A 21,111-nucleotide genomic window follows, 5' to 3' on the forward strand; every position below is an offset into this window, starting at 1 on the left:
TTTTATTCTGTGAACTACCTTAGATCTTATGATGAAGGGTGGTTTATAAATCTAATAAATAAAATAAAAAGAAGCACAAAAAAATGTGTGTGTGTTTTTTGTTGTTGTTGTTTAAAAAAGAGATACTGATCAGGTTAGCCAGATTGATTCGAATGCTGTCGGCGGATTCTTGTTGTTGTCTTGTTGGGCTGTGTATGTGATAAAGGGGAACCATATCAGGGTTAAAACATCTTCTATTTGTCCCTGTGTCAGTTTCAGTTTGTTGGTTAGTTTTTCTAATAAGGCTGTTTCCCATACCTTTTGATACCATTGGTTCATGCTTACTCCTGACAGGTCTCTCCAGTGCCTGGCTATGATGCTTCCGGCTGTTGAGAGTAGGTAGGTTATGAGCTCTTTGTGTTGTGAGTGGGCATTATTGCTTGGACGAAAGAAGTGCCATGGTCAGACCACTTCCTGGTGCAACTTGACTTCTCCGCGACTCTTCCCCTCTGCAGGGAGGTGGGACCGATTTGGATGGTCCTCCCCCGCCACTTAATGGATCCAAATGGTTTCCAGAGAGTGGTAGTGGATGCTTTATCTGATGTTGGTGGCCTTTCAGATGATTCCCTGGTGGCCCGCTGGAATGTGGAGTTAACCAGGGCTATTGACTGTTTGGCTCCGAAGCGCCCTCTCCGATTGCATGGAGCCCAGACAGCCCCGTGGTTTTCCAAGGATCTGAGGGCAATGAAACAATCGTTGAGACAGCTAGAGCGCCGGTGGCGGATGACCCATTCTGAAGCTGACCGGACACAGCTTAGAGCTCAATGTCGAGCCTACCAAGTGGCGGTAGCGACGGCGAAGAAGACTTTCTTCACCGCCTCTATTGCATCTGCAGAAAACAGCAGCAGGAGACTTTTTCAGGTGGTCCGCAATTTAGCGGAACCACCTGCTACATCGGGGCCCAGTATGGGCCACATGATCTCCTGCAATGATTTTGCAAAGTTTTTTGCAGATAAAGTCGCTCAGATTCGGGAAGAGGTAGACGCCACCGTGGGAGCAGGGCCAGGGCGGGAGAGTACTAGAGTCCTGTCTAGTCAAATCACGTGGGATCAATTCCAATCTGTTACCTCCGAGGATGTGGACAGGCTGCTTGGACGAGTGAAACCAACCACCTGTCTCCTTGATCCTTGCCCATCCTGGCTTATAAAAGCTAGCCGGGAAGGGCTGGGTGATGGGCTTTGTGGGGTGGTGAATGCTTCCCTCTGTGAGGGAGCCTTCCCAGACCCACTGAAAGAGGCGGTTATTAAACCGCTTCTTAAAAAACCATCTTTAGATGCGGCCACGATGGTCAACTATCGCCCAGTCTCAAATCTTCCATTCTTGGGCAAGGTGATTGAGCGAGTGGTTGCTGAACAACTCCAGGCACGCCTGGAAGAAGCGGACCATTTGGATCCCTTCCAGTCGGGATTCAGGCCTCATCACGGGACTGAAACTGCCTTGGTCGCACTGGTTGATGATCTCCGGCGGGCTAGGGACAAAGGTAAGAGCTGTTTCCTAGTTCTGCTGGATCTCTAAGCGGCGTTTGATACCATCGACCATAACATCCTTCTGGACCGTCTTGAGGGGCTGGGACCTGGGGGCACTGTCATACAGTGATTCCGCTCCTTCCTCCTGGGCCGTGTTCAGAAAGTGTGGGGGGGTGAGTGTTCAGACCCCTGGGCTCTCACTTGTGGGGTGCCTCAGGGTTCTGTCCTCCCCCCCATGCTTTTCAACATCTACATGCAGCCGCTGGGAGAGATCATCAGGGGGTTTGGGCTGGGTGTTCATCAGTATGCAGATGATACCCAGCTCTACCTCTCTTTCAAATCAGAACCAGTGAAGGCGGTGACGGTCCTATGTGAGTGTCTGGAGGCAGTTGGAGGATGGATGGCGGCTAAGAGATTGAGATTGAATCCTGACAAGACAGAAGTACTGTTTCTGGGGGATAGGAGGCGGGCAGGTGTGGAGGATTCCCTGGTCCTGAATGGGGTAACTGTGCCCCTGAAGGACCAGGTGCGCAGCCTGGGAGTCATTTTGGACTCACAGCTGTCCATGGAGGCACAGGTTAAATCCATGTCCAGGACAGCTGTGTTCCAGCTCCATCTGGTACACAGGCTGAGACCCTATCTGCCTGCGGACTGCCTCGCCAGAGTGGTGCATGCTCTGGTTATCTCCCGCTTGGACTACTGCAATGCGCTCTATGTGGGGCTACCTTTGAAGGTGACCCGGAAACTACAACTAATCCAGAATGCAGCAGCCAGACGGGTGACTGGGAGCGGCTGCCGAGACCATATAACACTGGTCTTGAAAGACCTACATTGGCTCCCAGTACGTTTCCGAGCACAATTCAAAGTGTTGGTGCTGACCTTTAAAGCCCTAAACGGCCTCGGTCCAGTATACCTGAAGGAGCGTCTCCACCCCCATCATTCTACCCGGACACTGAGGTCCAGCACTGAGGGCCTTCTGGCGGTTCCCTCACTGCGAGAAGCCAAGTTACAGGGAACCAGGCAGAAGGCCTTCTTGGTAGTGGCGCCCTCCCTGTGGAACGCCCTCCCACCAGATGTCAAAGAGAACAACAACTACCAGACTTTTAGAAGACATCTAAAGGCAGCCCTGTTTAGGGAAGCTTTTAATGTTTGATGTATTTTAATATTCTTTTGGAAGCCGCTCAGAGTGGCTGGGGAAGCCCAGCCAGATGGGCGGGGTATAAATAATAAATTATTATTATTATTATTATTATTATTATTATTATTATTATTATTTAGTAGGGCCAGTTCTAGCCAACCCCAACCTCTCTCACCACCAAAGGAATACAAGCAAATAGTAAAGAGAAGCCACAGAAGTGACGCTGACACAAAACCCCACACATACACTAAGTAGAATAGAAGCATTGCCACCGGACCCCACCCCGTTCACCACCTCTTTCCCCCTTTTCTTCCTAATATAACCCTAATGACTCAACAAATGAAACTGATCGATAGAAAATGTAACTTGAAAAAAGAGACATTGCACATACTTTTGTAAAGAAAGAAATCTTCAATAAAAATATACACAGAGAGAGAGAGGTACTGATGTTACAGTAAGTATAGAAATTTTTGAGTAACAAAAATCTCTACATTGTCACTAAATGGACTAAATTGATCATGAGCTAGAACATGGGTCAGCAGGCTAAGGCAATTGCCTTCTGGATCCGGCCCACAGATGGTCCGGGAATCGCCGCATGGATCAGTGTGGGGATTCTGATCGTTCGGGCTGCGCCATCCCCCCTCCCTCACACACACGGCAGGCGGTGCCTCCTCCCCCCTCCTCCTGGCTTAGAGGAGGAAGGGGGCTGGACTTTGTTGAGCCGCTGTTGGCTGAGCGCCATTTTAAGCAGCCCCTCTCCGGAGCCAGCCCTTTCACGACGCTCATCATCCCTCCGCCTCTGGCAGCCCCTGCCACTCGCAAGGCACAGGAGCCGCGGTTGGCTGAGCACCATTTAAAACAGAGCAGCCACTCATCCATAGCTGTCAACTGCCCCTTATTTGGCGGGAAAGTCCCTTATCCCAACTTCGTGTCCCGCTGCTGTCCCTTATTGATGATGTCCCTTAAATTTCCCAGGTTTCAAAGGAAGCAGCTCCTCTCCCTCCCTCCCTCCCTCCCTCCCTGCCAGCCAGGGAGGAGGGAGGCTCCAACTGTGTTGCTTGGCTGCGTTGCTCACCCAATAAGGAGTCTAAGAACGACTGGGGGGTGGATCTTGCATGCCTTGTGCCGATCAAATCGGCTGCGTTGCCTGGGGACTCGCCTTTGCTCAGCGCTTCCCAGCGGAGATGTGACAGTGGTTTTCCTTGCTGCATCCCCTTTGCCGGGTTGCTGCGCTGTGGGAACCACCGTTTGAGGCTTCGTTTGGCTGCTGGCTGGGCTTTCTGCCTTTGGATTAGAGGGGCTCAGAAGTTGAACATACCTGTGCTTAGAAAATCCCTTATTTTGGCTGCTGGTCCCTTATTTTCAAAGCTGTAAGTTGACAGCTATGCACTCATCGTCCCTCGGCCACTGCCACCGCCAGACCCTGCCGCTCGCAAGGCACAGGAAAGCAGCCACCGGGGCTTGTCCGGTACTGTGGAGAAGGGAGAGGAGAGTCAGGGGTGATTTTCCCCCAAAATATAGTCCGGCTCCCCACAAGGGAAGTAATAGTGCCACTGTATTCTGCTCTGGTCAGACCTCACCTGGAGTACTGTGTCCAGTTCTGGGCACCACAGTTCAAGAAGGACACTGACAAACTGGAACGTGTCCAGAGGAGGGCAACCAAAATGGTCAAAGGCCTGGAAATGATGCCTTATGAGGAATGGCTAAGGGAGCTGGGCATGTTTAGCCTGGAGAAGAGGAGGTTAAGGGGTGATATGATAGCCATGTTCAAATATATAAAAGGATGTCACATAGAGGAGGGAGAAAGGCTGTGTTTTGCTGCTCCAGAGAAGCGGACACGGAGCAATGGATCCAAACTACAAGAAAGAAGATTCCACCTAAACATTAGGAAGAACTTCCTGACAGTAAGAGCTGTTCGACAGTGGAATTTGCTGCCAAGGAGTGTGGTGGAGTCTCCTTCTTTGGAGGTCTTTAAGCAGAGGCTTGACAACCATATGTCAGGAGTGCTCTGATGGTGTTTCCTGCTTGGCAGGGGGTTGGACTCGATGGCCCTTGTGGTCTCTTCCAACTCTATGATTCTATGATTCTATGATTCTAAGGTCTGAGGGACAGTGGACCAGCACCCTGCAGGGAAAGTCTGCTGACCCCTGAGCTAGAATCACAGAGCTGGAAAGGTCCTCAAAAGTCAGTACAATTCCATGCCAACGCAGAAATCTGCTATGTCATAGAGGTGCCAGACAACCTCTGCTTTGCCTGGTCACATGGCAACAGTCTATACTACTCTCTGAGCCTTTTGGTACCTTTTTCTGGTCTGGTTGTGGAGGTAGAGGGTAGCAAATCAAGTGGAACTAATATAAGATCAAGGTAATGACTGTTTTCTTGGAACATCTGTGTCTTTCTCAACACACAGCAGCTCTTCGTTTCAAAGACTTCCTTCAGCAATTGCTCCACTTAGCCACTGATCTGAATCTGCCATCTGGAGTTTGCATTTGTTACTCTCAGTGACTTTCAGCACAATATTTTGAGACAGCTCATGATAAAACCGCTTCCTGGCGCTCGTCGCCAAACAAACTTCTCCACGGGATGCTCTGCCTGGTGCAAACATGAGATTCTATGGAAACAGCATGCCAACAGACAACTCTTGAGCAAAAGCTGGAGTGCAACAGAAATGACAGCACCACAGTAGGCCTAAAAGTTTTGCCTAAAGGAAAATTCAAAGCTTCAGCACAAGGAACCATCTCTGGGGGGATTCAAGGGGATTTAAAAGTATGTTCAAAAGAATGGTGAAATTTCATTGGGGAGGGAAAATGCACATCTCAAACCGAACACGGAAACTGAGATACATGCTATATTCTTCTTGTGTAAAGTTTGTTTAAAACACAGAGCACTCAAAGGATAAAATTTACAGCCTGTAATGCTTTGAAAGAGAATATGATGAAAATGATGTATAGATAGTATATTGCACCAGTGAAATTAGCTAAAATGTATAAGACAAATGATAAATGTTGGAAATGTAAAAAAAAGGAAGGGACATTTCATCACATCTGGTGGGAATGTAAGAAAGTAAAGAACTTCTGGGAAATTATATATAATGAGATGAAAAAAACAGAAGCATTTTTACTTGGTATTATAGGCAAAGACAAGATGTCAAACTGTTCTTATATGCAACAGCGGCAACAGTATTGTTAGCCCAGAAATAGAAGCAAGAAGAAATTCCAATGAAAGAAGAATGGCAGATGAAATTAATGGACTATGCAGAATTGGACAAAATGACAGGAAGGACTCGAAACCTGCGGGACCAGAGATTTACAGAAAATTGGAAGAAGTATAGGAATTATTTGAAGAGCAACTGTAATCAACAAATCAACGCTAGTAGGACTACAAGAAGTTTTGTAAGGAGAAATATACAAAGTGTTACAAAGTAGAAAAAGATAGAGATATTGGTTATGAGTTTGAAATGTAATAGGGAAAATAAGAAATGCATACTAAGAGATTAGATTGGAAAATTTTCAGGCAGGACTGATGGAAGTCAAAAAAATTGAATAAGATGTAAAAGTATGTTTAATTACTGTTGAAAATGATATGTTAAAAAACTAATAAAAATTTATATATAAAAAATAAAACACAGAGCACTCCCTCCTCAAGCTGACTCTGCACACAGAGAAGGCTGGAGAGGTTTCAACAGTAGTGGTCGGTGGGGTGGGGTGCTATTGTCTACCTGGCTTCCCAAGGTGCTGTCAGTAACCAAAGGGGAGAATGGTAAATGTAAGGTGGAGGAGCAATCAGTGTGGTGCGACAATGCCAACCTCCCTGCCGCCTTGCCCCTCTCAGTTACTGGCAGTAGCCTCCATGTTGGAAATCTATGTTGAAAAGCCAGCAATGGCTCCCTACCTCACTTCACCCTGCCAACCAGTACCCATGTTCAATTCCAAGTTCCCTGGGAGGGAAAGAAGCCAGCTCCCCTGAAATATACTCAGAGTCGAGAGTGGATTTCATGCTCTTTATTCAGCTCATAGTGGCGAGGAGGAATGGAAGTTCCCCCACAATATCTGCTTTATATACATTATTTACACAATGGGCCGCACATGATTGGCTAATTCTGGGATTCGCCTGTAGGCCAATCAGGTTGTGGATTCACTTCCACCTGGAGCTGGATTGGGTGGCTCCTGCGGACCAATCATACTGCTGCATTGTTCTAGGACCAATCAGACTGCTGCATTTTGGATCCTATTGTTCTAGGACCAATCAGACTGCTGCATTTTGGATCCTATTCAACTCAGTACATAACATCCCCTTTGACCTGTTTTATTGCAGCGGGGGCAAATGAAGGCTTCTGCTTGTGCCAGTTCAAGTGTACCATGGTGTTTCTTCCATCTGATCTCCTCCCATCAGTCCTTCCTCCTCTGATCACTGCTGTAGAAACACAACCTTACTGCCTGTTGGTGTTGCCAGCCTTAAAGTCATGTTTACAGACATCTTTGCAACAGGGATTTGGTCTGCCAGCGGGCCTGGTGCCTGAAGCCAGTTCCCTGCAAAGCATGCCCTTGGGGTGTTGAGCCATTGTAAATCCCCAAAAAATGAGCATTCCAGGGACATGGCAGGGGTGGAAACAGAGAAGTGAGACTTAGGCTGGATCCTAAGCCCATTCAACTCAGTCATGTGACCCAGTGTGAAAAACACTATTATAAAGGCTTGATTTCCTTCTGCCAGGCTTAGGCAGACCAGCAGCAGCCCCATCACAGAAGAAGGAGAAGGAGGAGGAGGAGGAGGAGGTGGAGGAGGAGGAGGAGAGGAAGAAGAAGAAGAAGAAGAAGAAGAAGAAGAAGAAGAAGAAGAGGAAGAAGAAGAAGAAGAAGAAGTTGTTGTTTTATAAATTGTGTGTCTTTGTTTCTCAATATGATCCATTTACATGGATTGGTATTTATTGTGTTATATTCTACATGGCGACTTTCTCAAGAAGTTGAAAGATTCCATCAACGGTGTGTTCAAAAAAAAATTTACATATTATTTGGAAAGACAGGTGAACTAAGGCCAGTGTACTGGAAGAAGCAAAGATCACCAGTGTCAAAGCAATGATTCTTCAACATCAACTTCGTTGGACTGGTCATGTTGTGCGGACACCTGATTATCATCTTCCAAAGCAACTACTCTAATCCGAACTTAAAAATGGAAAGCGTAATGCTGGTGGTCAACAAAAGAGGTTTAAAGACTCTCTCAAGGCAAATCTTAAAAAAAAAAAAAAATGTAGGATAAACACCGACAACTGGGAAACACTGGCCTGCGAGCGCTTCAATTGGAGAATAGTCTTTACCAAAGGGGTCGTGGGCTTTGAAGACATTCAAACTCAGGATGAAAGGGAGAAACGGGCTAAGAGGAAAGCACATTTGGCAAACCCTCACCTTGATCAACTCCTGCCTGGAAACCTATGTTCCCACTGTGGAAGGACGTGTGGATCCAGAATCGACCTCCACAGTCACTTACAGACTCACTGTTAAGACCGTGTTCATGGAAGACAATCTTACTTGACTATGAGTGTTTTCCAAAGAGGAGGAAGAAGAAGAAGAAGAGGAAGACGAAGAAGAAGAAGAAGAAGAAGAAGATTGTGACTGGCTGTTATTTTTATTGACCATATTTTAGTAATTATTTGTTGTAATTGTAAAGAGTGAATTTCTGTTTATTATTTGCTGGTGTTTTGAGTGTTAGTTTTATTGTGTACTACTATATTCTAATAGATTATTGAATACTACTTTATTTTATATATGTCATTCCATTTTAAAGTTATGTTTTAGTGTGACTTTTTGCATTGGATCAGTTTATTCTAAGATATGTGCTCTTTGCTGTATATTTTGTTGCTGTAAACTGCCTTGTGTATAGCAATATTAAAATATTAAAATTAAAAGTGAAATGAAATGTGAAATGAAATGAAAATGAAGTGGTGTAACTTTATGCCGCTTACCTTTACGCCAGCTTGCTTTGCACCAGCTTCTTGAGCCTAGGATTGCTCCCTCAACATGCAATTTTGAATATTTAATGCTGTAGAAACAGACCTTCTTTTAAAGCAACGTATAATTGTGTGGGCTCTCAGGCTCCGAGTCCCTTGCACTGAGTTCACAAAGTCGTGGGGAACATTGCTCTTCAGCCAAACAGCCACCTGCAGTGCAAAACTCAGAAATGCCAATTGAAATTAAAGGCCTTTTTAATGTCATCATTTATTCCTTGTGACAAGTGCCTCTTACTGAGTGAACTTTAAGAAAGTTCGGATTTCATGTATCAGCAATGCTTTCCCTCCAAGCTAGATACAAATGGCATTTCACAATTCTTTCAGCATCCTGGACAGCTAATCTGTGAAGGGGAAATGAGACCTGGCTCCAAATATCAATTCACCTATAGTATCCGACAAATGAACTAAGTGTCAAATGTCAGAGTGGCAGCTGAGACAGCGAGAATGAGAGGAATTCAGTGGAAATGTATCTAAAGCGAAACCTTTAAGGCTATATGCAGGAAGGCAACGGAGGAATATCAATGGCTCGCATCTCATATATTCAGGCGACGCATGCTCTCACCAGGGGTGTCCCTAAACATTTGACTTGTAGAAGGTAAGAGTGAATGAGACGCTTTATTAAATATGTGTGGAAATCCCTTAAGAAATTTTGCTAATCCTATCAAGTCTCTTTTAACTTTCCTCAGAATTCATATGGGTGTTTAACCTGAGGAGGACCTTCCAAATTCACTCTGAAGCTGACTGCAGCTGAAAGTCAGCATCACACAAAGATGCGCAGAACCCCCAGAGGCGGTTGGCTAATTTCATTGGATTTCTTTTGACTTCCATTAAAATCCCTGCAGCTGTTTTGGCTAAAGGCTGAACTGGATTTCACATCATTCACAATTGTGTGAATTGCTTTTTTAAAATTATATTGTAGATGCAGGGTTGAAGGACGGGGGATTGCAATCTGGTCCTCTCTGGGATGGGAGTGGCGGGGGGGGGGGCTGACCTCTTTGCCCCTGCTCCCCAGTGTGATCCTGATTCAGATCAGGTTTCCTTTACCAGCTATTTACATTGAGGAATTCTCCCATACACTCCAAATAAAGATTTCCCTCTAGTATAAATAGAGGGTGCAGAGGATACGATCCTGATCAGGACAGCAGGTAGGGGCAAAAGAATGCAAAGTCCCCCAGATCCAGTTCTCTGTGTCTACAGATTCTCATTTTGAAAGCCATCCATGCAATTTTAATTGCATCAATGGTGTCGCATCTACTTCTACTTCCTAATCCAGGTCCTAGGTATACTACACATTTAAAGCAGTATCATATCAATTTAAACAGTCATGGCTTCCCCAGAAGAATCTTAGGAACAGTGGTAACATAAAGGTTTTTAGAGTTGTTAGGATATCCCTATATTCCCCCAGAAAGCTACAATTTCCAGAGTTCCCTGTGAAGACAGATGGTGGTTAAACCACTTTGAGAACTGACACTTTTAGGTACAGGCACACACACCCCAAGTATCACGTCCTCTCTCTCTCTCTCTCTCTCTCTCTCTCTCTCTCTCTCTCTCTCTCTAAAGAAGAGATGAACAGTTTATTCAAAACAGAGAGCTGTTGTCATGCTCTCTAGTAATTGAAATATAGTTGTCCGGTATAATACTGGTGGAGCACCTAAATCAGTGATGGTTCCTGTAGGGCTGCCATACGTCCAGAAAATCCTGGACATCGCTGGGATTTCAATCCCTAAAATGGTGTTCTGAACATCCAGGGAAACCCGAACATAAGCTCGCAAACACATCAAGGCGTCCCACACTTTCTGGAGCGTAAATTATTGGTACAAAAATGTCCCTTATTTCAGAATCTCCTTGTTTTCCACAAGACAACTGTCTAACTTCCACTCTTCTTTTGCTGGTTTTCTTAAAAGTAGCAAAATAAGGGAAAGAAAGAAAAAAAGCCCCCCCCCAAAAAAAAAAAAATTTGAGGGGGGAACTTTTTTGTCCGGATTTTCACTGTCTGAAATATGGCAACCCTAGGTTCCTACAGAATTAATGAAATACTTGGTGAAGAAAAGACATAACAATATAAATCAATAGCAAGAATTCGTTTTTGAATGACACATTACAGAAGACATTAGCATGAATTGTGCCCACTCAACTCATGGTAAATGGACTATTTGATAGGGAATTAATTCCCTGACTGGGAAACTCCATTTGGATGATACAATGCAATGGGCAGATATAACTGCATAAACTTATGTAGGTCTGCAGTATCAGCATAGAAAACGGAGATGGAACAAGTGACTATTACTCATCTTCCATTTTCCTAACGTGCAACTGGCCTAACAATATCGTCTCTAACAGTGCTGTGTTAATAAGATAAGGAAATATAGTAATATACCTAAGCCTTGAACATTAGCTGTGCTATGGATAAATCAGACTCTAGAGAGAATGATTATGGAGCAACATCAATAAATGATTCTTAGCTAGGGTCAAATTAATGATTTGTTCAAGTTGCCAATGCAACTTCCCTCCCCACTTCAATTATCCAGTAATACATATGACCCTGCTACTGTTTTCCTTCAGGCAGGATTCAGATCCTTTCACAGAGTTTCATAAGTGAAAAGAGTGAGGGCATTGGCTGCTGTTTCTTTAGCTCTCTTTGTGTGTTACTTGTCTGTAGGCCAATTGTGTGATGACTGCGGAGCAGGGATGCGCTTTTAGCCCCAACTCTTGACTTTGCATCTACTTCTTGGAACAAATGTGTTGCATGTGGTTGTGAATGGAGCACAGGAAGGAGAGCAACAGGAGCTGAGCTCTGCTGCCTACATACATCAACTCCTAGATGGCATTTTGTTATTGAGCCAGCGTGGTGTGGTGGTTAAGAGCAGTGGAGTTGTAATCTGGTGAACCGGGTTCACTTCTCCTCTCCTCCACATGCAGCTGCTGGGTGACCTTGGGCCAGTCACACTTCTCTTGAAGTCTCTCAGCCTCACTCACCTCACGGAGTGTTTGTTGTGGGGGAGGAAGGGAAAGGAGATAGTTAGCCGCTTTGAGACTCCTTAAGGGGAGTGAAAGGCGGGATATCAAGTCCAAACTCCTCCTCCTCCTCCTCCTCCTCCTCCTCCTCCTCCTCCTCCTCCTCCTCCTCCTCTTCTTCTTCTTCTTCTTCTTCTTCTTCTTCTTCTTCTTTATAATATTTTTTATTATTTTTAGCATACAAAATTTTTTAAGACATACCACACAAATGATTATACATATGTCCTTGTTTGGACTTCCTTCAGCATCTCTGATAGCCTTCTGTCTTGATTATTTCTCCTGCAATTCTTAACTTAATATTGCCTTTACCTTTTCTAACAAATCATTTCTCCCTTTCCATTTTTACAATATTTCTTAAATTACTCCTCACAGAACTTTTTGTAGTCCTACAAAAAGTTTGTCGGTCTTCTTCTTTTTCGTGTGCCTGAGAAGGTGAGGACACAAATTGACCAAGGGAGACTGGAGTGCTGAGAGACAGAAGTGGAGAGTGGACAATCTGGATTGAAGGAGGTATTTATTGTTTATTTTCATTTGAACTGAAATGGAGACTAGATAGATCATCTCAGGAGGAAGTGGATGGGATGGGGGTTGCCTTGGAGGCTAGAGAAAAAACGCTGGGTTGGGAAGTTTCCAGTTCCACTCCAACATTTTGCCCTTCAACCTCCAGGGCAGTCCCCTCTCACTTGCTTTCCCCTGAAATAATCCAGTTGAGAACAAAAAGAATGGGCATAAGAAATAAATTTGGATATGGAAAAGAATGCAGTGATGGAAGGAGAGGAAGTGTGTTTAAAAAAAATGGAGGAGTTTTCCACAGTAACATTTGGACTGAAGACAGGGCTATATTGATTCACAAAAGGGGGTTTTGCTTCACCACCTACCTGCCCCAAGAAGACAATGAATATACCATTTGCTTTTTAACTATTTGAATCTTGAATTCAGCCAAGTATGAGCATCTGAACAGAACTGTTAAATCACTTTTGACGCCCCCATATGACGCCTATGTCTTGCACTGAATATAGTACTGCCAGCCTAAGCAGGTGAAAGATCTTCTGTAGCATACCTGCTTCACAACTCATGAAGCTCAAATTCTTTGCATGGGTTATGGTTGGCACTGTGGAAGGGCGGGGCTCATGTGCCTTTCACAGCTGTGCGATGGACAGAAATGAAGCAAGGCAAGGCTTTTCTCATATGAGAAATGCTTCCCTGTTGGCATTTTATATGTCAGGTACAGTGGTACCTCAGGTTAAGTACTTAATTCATTCCGGAGGTCCGTTCTTAACCTGAAACTGTTCTTTTTTTAAAAAAGATATTTATTAAAGTTTTATAAAAAGACAAAGGTTACAAAATTTAAAAAAATACAGAAAGAACAAAAAAGAAAATACAAAAAATGCAAAGATACATAAAACACAATAGTAAAAATACAAAAAAAAGATAGACAAAAAAGTAATTAAAAACAAATCAGTTTTTCAAATTTTTAAATTTTCCTTAGCTTATTTCCCTGACCTCCTCACACCTCCCTTTTTTGTATTCCCATTCACATAGTTAAATCAGCAAATCCTTACCCTCTTTCTTTTAATTTAACTCAGTATTTCAACATATTATAGCTTTATATTTTCATCCATTATCAATCCATTTTTACATATTCTTGTTAACCTTGTTGCTAAGGCCACTTGATTTCAAACCAACATCATTTTAACATTCATTAATTTTACAATGTTTCTGCAAATAGTCTTTAAATTTCTTCCAATCTTCTTCCACCAACTCTTCTCCCTGGTCTCAGATTCTGCCAGTCATCTCCGCCAACTCCATATAGTCCATCACTTTCATCTGCCATTCTTCCAGAGTGGGTAAATCTTGTGTCTTCCAGTACCTTGCGATGAGTATTCTTGCTGCTGTTGTGGCATACATAAAGAAAGTTCTATCCTTCTTTGACACCAATTGGCCGACCATGCCCAGGAGAAAGGCCTCTGGTTTCTTCAAGAAGGTATATTTAAATACCTTTTTCATTTCATTATATATCATCTCCCAGAAAGCCTTTATCCTTGGGCACGTCCACCAAAGGTGAAAGAATGTACCTTCATTTTCTTTACATTTCCAACATTTATTATCGGGCAAATGATAGATTTTTGCAAGCTTGACTGGTGTCATGTACCACCTGTATATCATTTTTATAATATTCTCTCTTAAGGCATTACATGCCGTAAATTTCATACCAGTGGTCCACAACTGTTCCCAGTCAGCAAACATAATGTTATGTCCAACGTCCTGTGCCCATTTAATCATAGCAGATTTAACCGTTTCATCTTGAGTATTCCATTTCAACAGCAAGTTATACATTCTTGAAAGTATCTTTGTTTTAGGATCTAACAATTCTGTTTCCAATTTTGATTTTTCCACTTGGAAGCCAATTTTTTTGTCCAAATTATAAGCCTCCCTTATTTGATAATAATGAAGCCAGTCTCGCACTTTATCTTTTAATTTCTCAAAACTCTGCAATTTCAATTTGTCTCCTTCCTGTTCCAAAATTTCCCAATATTTCGGCCATTTGGCCTCCATATTGAGCTTTCTCTGAGCCTTTGCTTCCATCGGTGACAACCACCTTGGGGTTTTATTCTCAAGTAAGTCCTTATATCTTATCCAGACATTAAACAATGCTTTCCTGACAATATGATTTTTAAATGCTTTATGAGCTTTAACCTTGTCATACCACAAATATGCATGCCACCCAAAAACATTATTGAAGCCTTCTAAATCCAAAATGTCTGTGTTCTCAAGGAGCAGCCATTCTTTCAACCAGCAAAATGCTGCTTATTCATAATAGAGTTTAAGGTCTGGCAGGGCAAATCCACCTCTTTCCTTTGCATCAGTTAGTATTTTAAATTTTATTCTGGGCTTCTTGCCCTGCCAAACAAATCTAGAAATATCTCTCTGCCACTTCTTGAAACAATCCATTTTGTCCAGAATTTGCAATGATTGAAACAAAAATAACATTCTTGGCAATACATTCATCTTTATAACAGCAATTTGACCTAACAAGGAAAGCTTCAAATTTGACCATATTTCTAGATCCTTTTTCACTTCTGACCAACATTTCTCATAATTGTCTTTAAATAAGTTTAAATTCTTAGCAGTCATATTCTGAAACCTTTCTTTCTCTATCGATGTTAAATTCTTCTCAAGAACTTTAGTTTTTAACTTGTTCAACTTAAATCCTGCCACATGACCAAATTCTTGAATCAGTTCTAATACTCTTTTAGTACTAGATTCTGGCTCTTGTAACGTCAGTACTAAGTCATCTGCAAAAGCTTTCAATTTGTATTGTTTAGCTCCGACCTGTATACCTTTAATCAAACGGTCCCTTCTGATCATATTAAGCAAAACCTCCAGGACCGAAATAAAAAGCAATGGGGAAATTGGGCAGCCTTGTCGTGTCCCTTTCTCTATCTTAAATTCCTCTGTCACCACATTATTAACTATTAGTTTAGCCTTTTGTTCTGAGTAAATTGCACTTATACCATTTTCAAACCCTTGACCAACCCCCATCCCCTGAAGATTTTTCTTCATAAAACTCCAGGAAATATTATCAAAGGCTTTCTCCGCATCCACAAAGATTAGGACTGCTTTAGTGTTAATGTTCACTTGCAACTTCTCCAAAATATTAATGATATTCCTCGTATTGTCAGACAAGTGTCTACCTGGGAGAAAGCCAGCTTGGTCTTTATGTATCTCTTCCACTAATACTTTTTTTAGCCTTCTAGCCAAAATGTCTGCAAAAATTTTATAATCCACATTAAGCAGGGATATGGGGCGGTAGTTCTTAAGTTGTGTCTTTTCAGACTCATTTTTCGGTATAAGTGTAATATAAGCTTCCTTCCACGACTCTGGCGCTTTTTCCCCCTCCAAAATTTCGTTGCAAACCTCCTTTAGTGGTTGAATTATCCAATCCTTCAAAGATCTGTAGTATTTTGCGGTTAAACCATCCGGCCCTGGAGATTTGCCCAACTGCATATTCTGTATGGCACCTTCCACCTCCTGTTCTGTTATCTTATAGTTCAACATTAACTTATTTTCTTGAGAGATTTTCTGCAGTCCATTTGTTTTCAAAAATTGATCTATGTCAAACTCTTTCTGTGGCCCTTGTGTGTATAACTTTTTAAAGTACCTCTGGAAGCATTTTCTAATTTCCACTGGATTCTGAATATTCTTTCCTTCTACTTCCAAATTAGTAATGGTGTTAAGTTTTTGTCTTTTTTTCATTTGCCAAGCTAACAATTTTCTTAACCTGAAACTGTTCTTAACCTGAAGCACCACTTTAGCTAATGGGGCCTCCTCCTGCTGCTGCGCCGCCAGAGCACAATGTCTGTTCTCATCCTGAAGCAAAGTTCTTAACCTGAAGCACTATTTCTGGGTTAGCGGAGTCTGTAACCTGAAGCGTATGTAACCTGAAGCGTATGTAACCCAAGGTACTACTGTATCTTATGATTTGAGTTTGACCCCTGAGTTATTTTGGGGCACTCCACCCCCTCCACCTGCAACACAGGGCAAAAAATTTGCATACGACATAAAGTTTATGTAAATTTTATGCAAACTTTCTTCCCCCTGTTGTGAGTGCAGAAGAGGACTCAGCCCACATACAGTACACTGTGAGCAGAGAGCCCAGTTGGAAAGCCTGCCCCAACCTTCTTATTGAGCATGGATGGTGCTATTTTAGCTACATAAGAATCAGCCCTCAGAGAATAAATACATATGATGTTTGCGGGAGATTGGCAAATATGAAGGAATTACTTCCAGATCCTTTGAATGTTTGCTGATAGCAGGCTGTTGCTTTAAGCTGGTTTCTTCTTTCAGAATTCTAATTCTTAAAATACTTTAATATCATGAAAAGTGCTTAGGGCTTTAATAAGTTTTGTTTATCATTCCCCAGACTTTGCCCTCATCTGGTTTCATAAATATGCCCGAGTCATTCATGTGATGTGCTCAGCTCCTGATCTGGGAGCTCTCTTAATGCTCTGCAAGCATCCTGTTTTCTATTACTGGGATTATTATTTTGCTGTTACAAGCCGTTAATAATACCTTACATTTTTACAGAGCCTTGTATCTTGAAAGCATTTTGTAAATTTATATATGCAAATGATAAGGATTTAGGCATACTTTTTATTTGGGGGAAAAATCACTGAGGATTATATTACGCACTCCAGGTGTGAAATTCAATAGCTCGTTCACTATATGCAGAAATAATGGTGCCACAGGTACAACAATATTGGGATCATGGGCCATTGAAACCCGGGTAAATAATATTTGGAATGTGGCTCTATCAGATCACCTTAAAAGATAAAGGTAAAGAACCCCTGACAGTTAAGTCCAGTCGCAAATGACTCTGGGGTTGCGGCGCTCATCTTGCTTTACAGGCTGAGAAAGCCGCCGTTCGTCTGCAGACAGTTTTTCTGGGTCATGTGACCAGCATGACTAAGCCACTTCTGGTGCAACAGAACACCAAAGCCAGAGCAGCACATGGAAATGCCATTTACCTTCCCGCCAGAGTGGTACCTATTTATCTACTTGCACTTTTTGGCATGCTTTTGAACTACTAGGTTGGCAGGAGCTGAGACCGAGCAACAGGAGCTCAGCCCATCACAGGGATTCGAACCGCCAACCTTCTGATCAGCAAGCCCAAGAGATTCAGCAGTTTAGACCACAACGCCACCCACATCCCCTTACTAGCTATAGAAGGATAATTAAAGGCACTTCAAAGATAGACACTTTTAGCAAGACTTGGCTTCTCTTCTTTTCCTTTATAAATGAGACAGAATATACTTTTATTCCACCCACAACACAAGAATCTCTGTGGAGAGGATACTTGAATTGACAGTACTTAAACAAACGTATTGCTTGTATACTGTGTACTGCATAGGAAACTTAAAAAGAATGTACTACTGGAAAAGCTACTGTAGTTATATGTTGTTCTTGTATTTACATGAAAATCAATAAAAGTATTGGAATCATGGGCTGTGGTTCGCAATGTGCTAGCCCTGATGCTGCTACAATCCCAGAAGACCTAGTCATTCATTAAACACTAGGTTGAATTGTTTGTTAGTGCATGTAATCAGCACTCCATTCTAATGTGGGGCAAAGACAAACTGGCTGGCAGGTGCCATCTTGTGAGCCTGATTTCATAAAATATTATGATAGCATGTTAATGTGTAGGTGGCCACTTACCACGTAGTGATAACTAGTTGTTTTAGGGCTAGCTTATATATGTATTTCAAGCATCCAATAGCCCCTCCTCCAGCTGAAGCCCTCAGAGTAGCATCCACTATTAAAACAATGGGGAAATGAACTATCTAACAATAAAACACATCGGAACAGCAGTAAAATGAGGGCTGCCATACCTCTGGGATAATCCTGGACATTACCGGGATTTCAAAGGTGGAAGTGACGTGTGGTGGGAATTTTCTGAAGGTGGTGGTTTGTCCTGGATCTTTGGCAAGTGAATCGAAAAAGAGTGAGAACAACTTGGGGGTTTGTCTTCAAAAAAACAACAACTTTCAGTGGTTTCCTAAAAAAAAAAAAAGCTCAACAATTTTCGGGATGTCCTGGTTTTTACTTTTTGAAATATGGTGGCAACCCTATATATCAGAAAACAATGTACTGCTATACATGCCTGCTCAGATGTAAGTGTAAAGGGACTTGTATATCTTTTGCATGTTCTTGAAACTAATTCATTTTTAACATGACCCATACTGAATGGGATTAGGAGGATTTTGTCCATGTGTGTAATCGCATGTGTTTTACTGTCACACTTAATGCTTGTTTTAAAAAGCACCAGCATAAACACAAAGTGTCCAGCAACAATCATATTGTGTACTGCTAACCTGACTTGGCACCTACAAAGGTGACTGGGTGGAATCCAGACTTAATTAGAGATGACCTATTGATTTCAATTGGCCTGCTTTAAATCTGGATCAATTTACTGTTGGATTTAAATATGAAATGTTTCAGCTGAATATGAAACCCTTTGATAGGTTTACTAAATTTTGTTAAGAATTTGTTTAAAAATTCCATTTTGACATTTGTAAACTGCTTTGAGGGTGTGTGTGTTTTTAACAATCAAGCAGTGTATGAATTTTATGCAATAAATTAATCAAAACAAATTGGCAGTTAAATAACAACAATTATATGGACACAAAAAGAGACAGGTTTCATATATTCTGACATAATCAACAGTGATGGGTTGTATCGAACATTGGCCATACTCAGAATAGACTTATGGGCATGACTAATTAAGGTCTATTGATTTCAATTGGCCTATTCTGAATAGGACTTACTTGGACCCAGGTTAATATTTGGTACATTTAGGAAGAGCTGCCCAAGCTAATAAAAAAGTTGATATAGTTAATAAAGACGAAAATATGAAGCAGGAGAAATAGGTGACAGCACTAAGGTACAGGAACTATTATAGAGTAACCCTGAGAAGTTGAAAATTAGCAATACTGTAGAATATGTTAAAGGGTAATTAGATATTAAGGAAATGGGACAGAATATGTGACGTCATAAAATATGCTGAATGATATGATGAACCAATCACTTAACAGATCATTGTACTGAGGTCTGTTCACCTCATGAAGAACAATGTGCAAGTAACTGTTGATATATATCTTGCAGTTTCATAATCAATCAATATGATTGACTCCTTTGAGAGTGGTTATTACAGCTGCATCTCTGCATCAGAAGTGATTGAATGATCCAATCATACCCAATTATACATTTAAGCCAATTTCATGGCAAGATCGTTTACACGCTGTAAGAGGCTACAGGGAAGGGCGGCCAACTAGGGTTGCCATATTTTGAAGAGCAAAAAAGAGGACACATTTGCCAGCTTCTACTTTTAACTATGGGTCACTATGACAACTCTACCCATGAAAAAGAGGATATGTCCTGGAATAAGAGGACATATGGCAACTCTAGGCTCACAGGAACCTTTCATTATTTCATTTATTTATTCCTTGCTGCAGTGCATACAGTTTGGGAATTCTGGAGCTAAAAAAACCCTTATGCCCCCCACACTGGCAATTTCAGAGCAGTCTCATTACTGCCTTAGTAATATGCCTTCTTCTGCCGTCCTTTCATTACCTGAGTCCTAGCGAACCAATGAAAATCTAACCGTTACAAATACGGGGGGGGGGGGGAGCGGGGATCCTTAGTCTTTTAATTACAATGGTACTAAAAATAGCATCCTAGTTCCAGGCAAATCAAAGTTCTTTGTTTTCCTTTCCAGTGTGCACTTCATGATAATCATGCTACTTGTTGTAAACAGTAAACTGAGCCAGCTAGTCAATTAGCCGAGCACTCTATTAATCTTTTCATAGAAAGAAACATTAAATTCAATTAAAATCCCTCCACTTAAAAATGGTAATGAGCACCCTGATCCACAGATATTTTGTTTAAGAAGGGGGATCTGGATTTAAGCCAATTTCATTCCCTTGAAGTTTACGTATTTGAGGGTTCATGTGACATAACTTGATACAATCCAAGTTATGCTAGTTAGTCCATTTCACCGTGTTGCATATTTATGCAAAATAATCAATTAACATATTTATGCAAAATAATCTATTATTAATCATCTATTTTGGTATCATGTCAATACAAAAACAGGGTCATTACAAAAATAAATTCATTTCTATTCTTATATGATGGCATGGTGTGTTCCAGTAGCTAATAAATAGTATCAATTTAGTAGATCAAACAGATTCATATCTTGGATCAATTAAATCACTTATTTTTTTTATGCTCCCATTGATGCTATTTGCTGCTTTCTTGTGAAAGGAGAAGTTAGGGGGTTTTAGTCACAGGTCCAGGCTGTATTTAAAACCAGTAATAAATTTATTATAACAGGTTTTTAAAAACAAAGACTACAGTGGTACCTCGGTTTAAGTACTTAATTCGTTCCGGAGGTCCTTTCTTAACCTGAAACTGTTCTTAACCTGAAGCACCACTTTAGCTAATGGGGCCTTCTGCCACTGCACCGCCAGAGCATGATTTCTGTTCTCATCCTGAAGAAAAATTCTTAACCTGAAGCACTATTTCTGGGTTAGCGGAGTCTGTACCCTGAAGCGTATGTAACCTGAAGCGTATGTAACCTGAAGCGTATGTAACCTGAGGTACCACTGTACTGTATTCTGTTAAATAAAGCTGCCATTATAGGGTTCAAAGGCAATTTATAACCCACTGAGGTGCAGCCCCTAAAACCTGAGTCTTTGTGCCATTTGATATCTCTGCTGCAGGTGGACAAAATCTGAACAGGGCACAGAGCACTTCCAGCAATGAATAGGGCTGTGGAAAACATTGTTTTTTGGTCTTGCCAAACACCGATGAAATAGGAACTTGCATTGCAAGTTGGATCATCTTAAAAGATGGTCCAGGTTGCGGGCAGGCCCTCAACACAGCTTCACACT

This window comes from Podarcis raffonei, chromosome 7 (assembly GCF_027172205.1).
Source record: "Podarcis raffonei isolate rPodRaf1 chromosome 7, rPodRaf1.pri, whole genome shotgun sequence".
In the NCBI taxonomy this organism is placed as follows: domain Eukaryota; kingdom Metazoa; phylum Chordata; class Lepidosauria; order Squamata; family Lacertidae; genus Podarcis; species Podarcis raffonei.